This window comes from Aquarana catesbeiana, linkage group LG05, assembly GCF_042186555.1.
Source record: "Aquarana catesbeiana isolate 2022-GZ linkage group LG05, ASM4218655v1, whole genome shotgun sequence".
Classification (NCBI taxonomy): Eukaryota; Metazoa; Chordata; class Amphibia; order Anura; family Ranidae; genus Aquarana; species Aquarana catesbeiana.
In genome coordinates this window covers 436,412,625-436,425,276 of record NC_133328.1, presented here as the reverse complement: position 1 = coordinate 436,425,276, position 12,652 = coordinate 436,412,625, and positions in this window count along the sequence as shown.

Here is a 12,652-nt window from a genome sequence, read left to right as displayed (position 1 = left end):
CACACTCAAATGCAAGATTATTACCGACCAATAATTCCATAATAGTTGCTATCCTGTGTGACAATTCATAGGGGGATTCACTTTGCATTTGTTGGATCTTCCCATAAAAAGTAACATCAGAACATACACCATACAAAACACATAATAATTCCAGTAATATGTCCCTTGTCCTCAGAGGCTGAATACAGATTTGTTTAATTCTCATCCAAAGACCACTTCCTATAGAATGTTGCAGAACTCTTTCTAAGTCAGATGGGTTGAGATTGTACATATCTCTGACCTGCTGCACGTCACAAAACCATTTAAAAAATCTGTTTAAATCATGGCAGGGAATCATTCCTATTTCTTTAAGAATTGCATCTAATTCCTTTTGTTTCAAAGGCTTTATTACAAGCTGAATTTCACCTGTATTATTATTATTGTTATAAACTCTGGTGGTCACAGTGGGTGCAGCTGGCAATGAATTATCAGATTTAATATGAGGTTCTGTTTCATTTGATAGGAAGTTTGTGTTTGTATTTTGCTGCAGATTGCTGAATCCAAGATTTGATGCATATATGCATTCCTGAGAATTCTTTTCTAATTCCATAATTCTTAATTTTAATCTCTCATTTTCCTCTGATAATTCATCGCAATGTTTAGATTTCTCAAACAAAGCTCCCCTTTATCAGAACTGACACTAGCTTCACACTGAGTAAGCATTTTGACTATATTACTAATAATTAAAAAAAATATATATTTTACTCACCGCATTAGTTACTCCTTCAGCTTCCAGTTCAGGTCCTCTGGTACACAACACAGTCCCTTTTTTGTTTCCAGTCTCCAGAGAATAATTTTGGGGTTCCCAACTTGTTTAATTTTGTAGATCAGACTCTCTTATGTCACAACCAGACATTAGAGTCACAGCACAGCTCTTGGTTCTTCGTCAAACTTCTGTCCACCTCACAGAATTGTTATCACCACCGACTTCTGTTACTAAGTCCGAAAATGCTCTTCTGGTCACTTGAACGGCACCAATATAGTTATATGATGTATAGTGCGTAGATAATTAATGTAGTGATTTATTATTATAGTGATGATGTAAGTACTCTTCCGCAGCAACCCAATTTCACTTCAGGCCTTTGATATGCTTTAGTCTTTCAGACAGACAACAACCCACAGCCGTGAACAGCTGCAGTCATAAACCGCCCCAATCTGCACTCCCGCATATCAACATCAACAAGTCCCCTTTGATATGTGTAATTAGATTAGATTAACAGATACCACCTGAACACCCTTTTGAGTCCTTCAATACCTACATTCCTAATCTGTATTCTTGCATATTAACATCAACAAGTCCCCTTTGATATACTAGTACCCTGGGAGGGAGTTTCTGCTAGGTCAATATTGTACTGTATGTATACATATATATAATAATATAATATCCCACATAAATCGGCGAACATATTACAAAACGGAGCATACACACGGTCGGACTTTCCGACAACAAGCTCACATCCAACATTTGTTGTCGGAAAATCCGGTTGTATGTACGGGGCATTAGAGTTAGTGAGTTTTATCTTTGCAAATAATGTCAACTTGAAATTACACGTCCAAACTGTGACTGTTACCATTACACTGTTTGTAAGACAGATGACATAATCAGAAGATTTTATTGGTGTCTCTGCTGGTTTTTGCATGGTCTCTAGTGGCATGATTTGTCTGGTGGAATTCTCAGCTCTGCTTTCCTTGCATCTACAGCAAACCAGTTTCAATACTCATGCCATAGTTTTTATAGGGTAAAATAAATAATCCAACAGTGACAACACCTTTCATATTAGTAATGACAGATGGACAAGACTACGAAATGCAGTACAAAAATATTCCTGCTAAAGTACCTGACAGATACAATACATTAGCTATTGATTGGCCATGTTGGCCTTTAAAGCTAAACTCCAAGCAAATACCTATATACACAGTTGTAATACATAAAAGGGAGCTGTATTACCTGCTGAAATATTAGTATTTTGTCATTCCAGGCCTAAAATTTAGACAACTCTGCCATACAGCACAGCCAGGCAAATGAAACAACATTCTCTTACAGTTCAGAATTACACTGCTGGCACCACACTACTCCAACCTTTTAAATGGACAGTGGAGGAGCATCAGCAGACTCATGAGATCATTTATTGACTTTCTCTGAGTGTTAAATTACAGAGTATTACATGATGCTGAAATTAGGTCTAGTTAAACTGGATGTAAATCCTCACATATACCCAGTGAAGTGAACAGCCTCAGATGATACGCAGAGATTAAACAAATCTCCCTATAAGCTTAATTTGTATATCTGCTGTCTTCAAAAATTGTGCAAATTGTGTTACAAATCTTTCTTTCTGTTCCAGCACTGGGTGTGCAGGCTGGGCTAACACTGTGTGAGAGCTGATTGGAGGAAAGGCACACACCCCCTCCACATAGGCAGAGGAACAAAGGAACATGCAGAGCTGTACTCTGAATAGACAAGATCTCTGATAATTTACCTCTAAGCTCCTTTCCCGACACAAATTTTCAGCTGCTTTTATCTTATTTAAAGCTTAACACCACTTTTGTTGAGAAAAAAACATTCCCCTCTGGATGATCAATGTACATTGCAAGAATAACAAAAAAATGTTGTTGCAGATTCCTACCTTTTGTTATTCTGAAGAAATCCATGTGTGTTTGTCTGTGCCTCTGTTCTAAGTGGGTCTAATGGGAGTGGTTTCATAATTAGCTGTCAGGTGTGGAGCTACAGGGCACTAATAAGAAAATCTGCTGGGCCTGCATCCATATAGATGGGTTCCTATTGAAAGTATCTCTCAAAAAATGACATTTTTGTTGCTAGGGATGCCTGAAATCTGACTTGTATCTCAGGCAGACTTCTTGAAAAATTGGGGAGCCAATCACACAAGCAGGAAATTATGTTTCTGGGGAGTAGTCAGTACACACTCTGTGTACAGAAAACTCCAGGTAGCCGTATTGCAATATAATCTCAGAAAATTACACTGGCTTCAGATTGGAAAGGAAAGGCAATTTTTAATAGCATCCAATTACAAAATGATTAGTGTCACTAATATACAATAATACTACAATATATATATATATATATATATATATTTTTTTTTTTGTTATAAGAGTTGGTAAGCTGTATTATAATATCATATGAACTTTCTGTTTTTCATTATTTTGCTAGTTCTTATTTAAAATTTGTTATGTTTAAATTTTACAAAATAACCTCAAGATGTGTTAACATGTTCATTCTGATATTGTTTAGTAGTCTCTCACTATAGGACATAGTTATTAGTAGTTATTTCATTCTTAAAACTTATTTAAGGTAAAATGAAGTAGATGAAGTCTATTTCTTAAACCCAAGTATGTCATTTTATTGTAATAAGAGCTAATGTGCAAAAGTGATATTACATATTGTAGATTGAATTGGATTGGTATAATTGTAATGCTAAAATGGAACACAGTTACATTAATTTTAGTTAAAATTAGTTTAGATGGAATGAGCTGTAATGCAGCCAAGCTTTCATTAAGTGGAGCCGTGGCAATAAATAATCATCATTTGCCGTGTCTCTTGCTAAGTAGGTAACCTCAGATTGCATCTGGTGATCCTTCTCTGTTTTCAGATCCTACTGTGTTAACCTTCAGGGTGAGGGCACTCTGTAGTTGTGATGAGTTTACAATTGCAGGGCAAAAATGTGTTTATATATAAAATGAAGTTATTGAAAAGCAAGGTATAACAAGATTGCTGTAGTCATTAATAGTTGCTATTTAATAGATCTGAAGATTTAAAGGTCTGACTGCTATTCTGAGCTTAGAGTACACGCTGTGGCTTTCTTTTATGTTAACAGTATTAATTAGAGCAGCTATAGCATAGTGTGAAGGCCATACATGGTTAAGTGTAAATACTTTTATCAACTGAAAAGTTAGCAAATAAAAATTGGGTCTTAGTTATGACAATAAAGCTCAAGATATCAACTGGAACACTAAAGTAGTTTTGCTAAAGAATGTAGCTTGCATACATACTACCAGAACACTATTTTAAGTGGTGGCTAATCTAGAGAGAGGGGAAGTTCTGCTAGATTCAATCTAGCATTGATTCTCTTTTTATACTGTACAGAACTATATAAGGCATTAGGGCACCCTTCTAAGTAAATTGAGCTCAAGCTATTGAGCACTATATTAATTATTATTATTATTATTATTCAGGATTTACAGTTGTGTTAGAAATAATAGCAGTGTGTTTAAAAAAGTGAGTAAAGTTCAAAATCCTTATAATAGCTTTTATTTCCATACACACAAATTAATTGGGAACACTGCGCAGTCTATTCCAAATCAAAACACCAAGAAAAATGCTTCAAATTTGTTATTACTGTAAAGAAAGTGAAGAAAAAGGAATATTAGGTTTTTCCAAAAAATAGCAGTGTCTGCATTTTTGTTTACAAACTCAAACATTTACTGTATAAACTGAAAAATGCTTGAAGATTTAGCTTTCCTGTGAGCTATTGAACTATTATTTAGTTGTATAACCACTGTTTCTGAGAACTGCTCCACATCTGCGTTGCATGGAGTCCATCAACTTCTGACACCTGTGAACAGGTAATCCAGCCCAGGACGATTGCACTACATTCCACAATTCCTCTGCATTTCTTGGTTTTACCTCAGAAACAGCATTTTTGAAGTCACCCCACAAGTTTTCTATTGGATTAAGGTTCGGGAATTGGGCTGGCCACTCCATAACGTTAATCTTGCTACTCTGGAACCAAGATGTTACTCGCTTACTTATGTGTTTGGGGTCGTTGTGTTGTTGAAACACCAATTTCAAGGGCATTTCCTCTTCAGCATAAGGCAAAATGACCTCTTCAAGTCTTTTGATGTATTCAAACTGATCCATGATCCCTGGTATGCGATAAATAGGCCCAACACCATAGTATGAGAAACATCCCTATATCATGATGCTTGTGCCACCATGCTTCACTGTCTTCACAGTGTACTGTGGCTGGAATTCAGTGTTTGGGGGTCGTCTGACATACTGTCAGAGGCCCTTAGACCCAAAAAGAACAATCTTGCTTTCATCAGTCAACAAAATGTTGCCCTATTTCTCTTTAGGCCAGTCAATGTGTTCTTTCGCAAATTGTAACCTCTTCAGCACATCCTCATTTTTTCAACAATGGGAGTTATCTTGTTGATAACTTGGCTTCACATAGGCATCTTCTAATTGTTACAGTACTCACAGGTAACTTTAGACCTTCTTTGATCACTCTGGAGCTGATCATTGGCTTAATCTTTGCCATTTTGGCTTTTCTTCTATCCATTCAAATGGTAGTTTTCCCTTTTCTTCCAGATCTTTCTGGTTTCAGTTGCCATTTTACAGCAGTTGAGATCATTATAGCTGAGCAGCCTATCCGTTTCTGCTTTTTTTTATGTTTTCCCCTCTCCAATCATTTTATTAATCAAAGTACGCTGTTCTTCTGAACAATGTCTGGAACAACCTATTGTACTCAGATTTTCAGAGAGAAATGCACAATACCCAGCATATACTACATTTGCTGCATTTATCCTTAAAGCGGAGTTCCACCCAAAAGTGGGACGCTTATCTACTTCCTACCCTGCTTCGGTGCCACATTTGGCACCTTTCAGGGGGGAGGGCGGAATGGGTACCTGTTTTTGACAGGTATCCTTCCCCACTTCAGAGAGGCTGCGCAGGCTGCGCAGTACCCCTCTTCTTTGCTCAACCGCCAGGCCAGTTATAAAGTGCAGTGTGCTTCATGCGTGTGCAGCAGGCAACTGGCTGTGAAGCCCAAAGGCTTAACTGCCGGTTTCCTTACAATGAATGGCAGTGGCAGCACCCGGCAGCTGATCCGAAAAATTGGCTTGGGTGCCGACATATCGGGCTCCCTGGACAGGTAAGTGTCCATATATTAAAAGTCAGCAGATACAGCGTTTGTAGCTGCTGACTTTTATCTATTTTTTCCCCCAGGCGGAATGCTGCTTTGAATAAGAGCCACCCATTTGACACCTGTTTTTTCACAGACTGAATGACCTAACTAAAACTCCACACTGATATTATATTGAACATCCCCCTTTCAATTAATGATTCAATTACACTGAATCAGCAGCATGCATATCATGACTGTTGGGTCTGTTGGTTTTCTATTACTCTACTACAGTGGATAATTAAGCCCATTCAGCCTCCAAGTTTCATTCTTCCATGACTGATTTCTAATCTCTAGTCAGATCTGTCAGAGGAGTTGCCACAGTGACAAAATTTGGCACAGATCACTAATAGCCAATGATTCCTAGGAATGCACATACCTGTCTTTTTGAGACTGGTCAGGGACACAATTGGACAGTCTCTATTTTTCTGACTTGTGGCTTTACTAACTTTCTCCTTATAATATACTTGAGGTACTTTGCTTCCTCCATCCCTATAGGGCATTTCTCAGGGTTTACAGCGAATACTGCTTTCTTTTGGAGTAGAATACTGCCTAAGGCAGCAGGGATGCCTACTCCCCACTAAGAAACACAATGCAATCTAAGTACACTGAGGTATACTCAAATGAGGGTACAACAACTTATCCATTGGAATGGGACTGGAGCTTTCTGGAAGTAAAAAAGCATTCTTTTGTATTAAAAGCATCCATTCTCCCTGACAACCTTGGTTAGGAGTATTTGACATAATCCCCTTGTAAGATCCAAGGAGGGGCTTTAAAAGATAAACCTAGCCTCATCCACTCATGGCATATGAAAGAGCATAAAAGTTTGAAATTGAGTTACATTTTTGAAAAATATTGCAGAATCACAGAGTTCTCTTGGGCTTGGGAACCAATACTAAGGTGTTTGACCACACACTTTGCAATTCCTCAGTAATTGCAATTCCTCAGTCAAAATATTAACTGCAATCTAAACAGGAAGTGTGAACTGCAATCTAAACAGGAAGTTTTGACCTCTCTGTTTATTCAGATTGAGGTCTGTACTGCATTACGCCTATAGATAGCGAGCCAAATGCCGATGATCATTGCATTTCCTGTTGACGATGTGATGGATGTGTCTGTTGATTCCATTTTCCCAAAGTGAGGCTTGAACCGCATGCTGTCTATGAGTATATGAGGCTTGGTTCATGTCCATGTCCTCATAGGACGCTCTGTGTGTCAGCTGATCTGGTTACTTCCTATGTGGATCACAGTGAGGCTTGACTCGCAAAAGCCTGCCTCCTCAAATGTCAATAGATTTTACAACTCTATCTAGAGTGAGGCTTGGAATGCAAGCCACAGCACCATTTTGTTTAAACCAGGAAGTGCAGTGTCTACAGGCAGGAAGCATTAATTATGATCACAGGTTGGTAATTTTACTATTGGGCCTCATAAGATATATAAACATGGTGACTACAGCAGGCTCAAACCCCAGATGATATCTCTTTAGACGATACGCATCGGGACGAGCCCCGCTGATGTCATAGCATTACCCAAAAACTTACATTTTAAGTGCTTGATCCACTTTCTAAATTGTTTCCAATCTTCTTTTACAAAATTTTACGTTTATATGGATTCACACTATCTGGACTATTTTCTTTTTTGATCATGCTATTTTGAACACTTGAGAGGAATTGGCCTGACTGGTTGGCTGCTTCTGAAGACCACTTCTTGGTAACATCTCTTGACCGATTGAATTGCCTTACAACTTGATCTGGAACCCAGACGTGAAAGACCCATATTTAGGTGGTTGCACCATAAGCCTTGTTGACTCACTGAGCATATTCCCATTTGAGTCCTCTCACTCCGGTAAGCCTCTTCACCAACTGGTGGTGGTTCTATTGTCTGTGTCCTCACCTCAACATTGATGTCATGTGTAATCCCACTTCTAGTTACACAATTTGTTTTCACAGTTTATTTAAAGACTGCTATGTTTATGTTTTAAAACAACTTTTGCATGATGGCACATGGACTTTAGTTTGGGTGTGAAATTCACATCTCATTTTCATTATTATTAGTTTTTGTGGTCATTGCATAGTGTACATTATTTTGTATACATATGTATTTCAATGTTTTGAGCGCTGCACATAATTTCAATTTTTTACATAAAACCATACAAAATGACTGATTATTGCGCCATACTATCTGCAGAGTATTATGCCCTCTACACACGGTCAGTTTTTCCGACGGAAAATGTGTGATAGGACCTTGTTGTCGCAAATTCCGACCGTGTGTGGGCTCCATCACACATTTTCCATCAGAATTTCCGACACACAAAGTTTGAGAGCGTGCTATAAAATTTTCCGACAACAAAATCCATTGTCAGAAATTCAGATCGTGTGTACACAAATCCGACGCACAGAGTGTAACGCATTCTCAAAATAAATTAAGAGACGAAGGCTATTGGCTACTGCCCCGTTTATAGTCCCAACGTACGTGGTTTACGTCACCGCGTTTAGAGCGATAGGATTTTCCGACAACTTTGTGTGACCGTGTGTATGCAAGACAAGTTTGAGCCAACATCCGTGAAAAAATCTATGGATTTTGTTGTCGGAATGTCCGATCAATGTCCAACCGTGTGTACAGGGCATAACTCTTCCATCATTACTATGTCTTTAATTTCTGTGCAAAAACATGCAACTGTGTAAAACCGCAGATTATTGCACCATGTTATCTGCAGGGTATTACTCTTGAACTTATAATCAGGTGTATTTAAACAATTCTGTGTCCTATGGGCATATAAACATCAAATGTGCAAACTACAAAATGTTGTTCAGCAGGTTCTGCAGAATATTGCTGTTATGTTTTAAATGTTGTATTATACAAAAACTGCAGACTATTGCTTCATAAAATCTCCCAAGGACTGCACATTATTAAAGTGCATTCAAAAATAATATGGGGTTCATTTACTAAGAAAAAAGGGAAGCAATGGTCGCTCTACATTTAGTTACACCCAATTAAGCCTATTAGGACTTCAGCTAGGCAAACATGTGAATGAAAAAGCGTGCTAATACCGGTGAACATGCCTTTATAAATATCAAATAGGTAAATATCCGTGAATTTGCAAGTGCCAATTTCTACCGAGTTGAGAACTACAGCCATGATCACATGAATGTGAATAAAACATTTTTATGTGAGATATGCTCTACCTCGTGTGCATCTATTTATGTATATTCCAATTAGTATTCCTAGGTTATTTTCTTCTTTTGCTAACAAATGCAGTTATGAATGAGTATTACAGAGTAGTGTCTGCTATTCTGTAAAGTTACTGTTAAAGTTATGTATTGAACACATTTACAGTTGTCAATTTCATTTTTATAAGACTATAAAGCAGTAATTATTTATATTCATTCTTTAATCATATTACATTATTATGCAGGTTTCAGCGTACTTAGCAAAATGGCTTGGTGGTGTGCAGTGATATCTACAAAGCACTTGGGTTATAAGTTCATATCCCAGCCAACCTACCACCAGGGCTGTCTTTAATATTGATTGGGCCCTGGGCAAACATTTTATTGGGGGCCCCCCTACATTCTGAGACATACAAAAAAAAAATAGCAGGTCGGCTCAAAATCAGTTTACTGCAGCAGATCACGCAGCGATTGAAATTGGTTGCCAGAGATTACAGCCTATCATTATCGCTCACTGATTGGTTGCGAGAGATTACAGCAGATCACTATTGTTCACTGATTGGATGCTACAGGTTACTGCACACCATTACTGCTCACTTATTGGGTTGCTAGAGGTTACTGCACAGTGCACACCCTTACCGCTCACTGATTGAGTTGCTAGAGGTTACTGTACACCATTACCGCTCACTGATTGGGTTGCTAGAAGTTACTGCACACCATTACTGCTCACTGATTGTGTTGCTATAGGTTACTGCACACCATTACCGCTCACTGATTGGGTTGCTATAGGTTACAGCACACCATCACAGCTCACTGATTGTGTTGCTATAGGTTACTGCACACTATCACTGCTCACTGATTGGGTTGCTAGAAGTTAGTGCACACATTACCGCTCATTGATTGGGTTGTAGAAGTTATTGCACACCATTACTGCTCACTGATTGTGTTGCTATAGGTTACTGCACACCATCACTGCTCACCCATTGGTTGCTAGAAGTTACTGCACACTGATTTCTGTAACAGTCACCACCCTGCCTCTCCTCCTTGTCCAATCAGGGAACGCTTTGTATTCATTCAAATAAATGCAAGGTGTCCTGTGAATGGTGCTTGTGCCAAGCGACCAATCTGAGACCCATAAGATAATTAGGATCCACCCACAGGGATCAGCCAAGCTGGACCAATGTAAGTACCAATGTAAGTGCAATACACATTATACCATGAGTTCAGCTTTGACTATATTTTGAGTAGAGGGTGAATAGCATGGGGCCATGGCATGTATAGTTATACCAACCTTTGCTGTCTGGATGAAGAGTCAGAGCTGTCCAGTTCCTCTGCCAGTCTCCTTTCTTCTCTACAAGTTTCAAACTGCCATCAGAAAAGTATTGTAATCTCTTCTGATCTGGATTCCCTTTGTAGTGTATAACGATAAATTTTCTATCCATTGCAATGCTGTAGCAATCCCTGTATGTCCTCACATTGTACAGTGCTAGCTTGATGGCAACCAGCGCAGGCAGGCACCACTCCACTCCACGCCACGGTCTCACACTCCTCCTCTGCTCCTCCGACCAGGTACACTGTTCACAGTGTACGCATTGCAAGGGGCAGGGCCAGAGCATCAGTGGAGCTCAAGGCCCTGCCCACCCGCGGCCCGCTCCTCGGTTCGAAAAAACATGGCACTGGCACTGACTGCTGCACTGTGAGCGTGCCACCGCCACTGATGACAGTGACAGACTGTTTGCCTGGCTGTGTGTGGGGATTTTCAGCGCTGATTTGCGGGGAGCATGTGGGCTTAACGGGCATCTCTGCTTTGGGCCACAAACAGTGACAGGGCCCTGGGAGGCTGCCCTGTTTGCCCTGCGGTAAAGAAAGCCCTGCCTACCACCGACCTAAGGTAGCTGTGTTGTTTTTTTCAGTGCACAAGTAAAAACAAAAAACAAAAAATGTAAATTAACACCCTGCACGTTAACTAGTGTGTGATTTTTGGAATTCCAAACCATAATATTATTGAAGAGTTAATATTATGGAATCAACCAAACTGATGGCTGATTGGCTATTAGGCATTCGCCTCTTTTCAGCATAGGCTGCTCAGTCCTTCAAGGCAGGAGTGCAGACCACCTGGCTACCGAGCTGAGCACAATCATAAAGAGAAAATACATTTACTAATGTTTGATCCATTTAATTCTATACAATGACGTTTTGCATTTGAGGCATTAATAATATGGTAACATATTGTGGCTTGTGAAGACACCTATGGGAGTTTCAGATTAGATTTTTGTGAGATGGAAAGCAATAAATGAGAAATACAGAGAAAAATATATTTTACCAAAACATGAAAACGTTACACATTACTAGCAATCTTTAAAAAAAAAATAATATGAAGAAGAAGCAACATAAAAACCCAGCAAGGACAATTTATTTTAGAGAAATAAACAGTTCATCTCAAATGAATGAATGAATGAATGATTTGTAAAGCGTTGCAAATGCAAACTGAATCACCTCAAGGCGCTAAATGCGGTTTGTGTTGAACAGCTTCTTAGAAGAGGAAGGTTTTGAGTTTTTTCCTGATGGCCAGATGGTTTTCTTCCATGCGGATGTGAGTCGGAAGAGTGTTCCATAGCCGAGGTCCCTGGACTGCGAATCTGCATTTTCCCCTTGCTTTGTAGCGGTATTTGGGAACGAGGAGGAGGTTTTGGTTAGATGATCGCAGATTGCAATTGGGTGTGTAGTGTTTTATTAGGGGCATGCTGGGACTGTGACATTTTAGGGGGCATGCTGGGACTGTGACGTTTTAGGGGGCGTGGTCACCGGGTGATGTTGACCACGCCCCCTAAAATGTCACAGTCCCAGCATGCCCAGGGACTGTGACATCATAAGGGGGCGGGGTCTCCGCCTATATAAGTCACAACAAAGCCCTCAGAGAGCAGTCCAGCCGGAGAGAGCATCGTGTCAACATCTGGAGAAGAGAAGAGGGAAGAAGACAAGAAGCCCAGAAGTCCGGACCTCCACTGGCAAGAGAGCGGCCTGAAGACAGCGGAGAAGCCGGCCGAAGAACTGGAACACCGGGAGAAGAGGAACCGGAGGCACCTCCGAAGCCGGAAGAAGACCCCCGAAGCCGGAGGAAGACCCCCCCGGAGCTGTTTAATAAATTATTTTAAAAACCTGTGTAGTGTGTTTTATTATTGACACTTTTTCCCTAGGTGAATGGGTAGGGGTACCATGTACCCCATACTCATTCACATAGGGTGGGGGGCCGGGATCTGGGGGCCCTCTTATTATAGGGGGCTCCCGGATTCCGATAAGCCCCCCGCCCGCAGACCCCGACAACCAACGGCCAGGGGACGTCAACATGGGGACAAGGTGCTTTGGGGTGGGGGGTCCCGCAGGGTGCCCCCTCCCCAAAGCACCCATCCCCCCATGTTGAGGGCATGCGGCCTGGTACGGTTCAGGTGGGGGGGTCGCTCGTCCCCACCCCCTTTCCTGACCGGCTGGGCTGCGTGCTCGGATCGGGGTCTGGTATGGATTTTAGGGGGG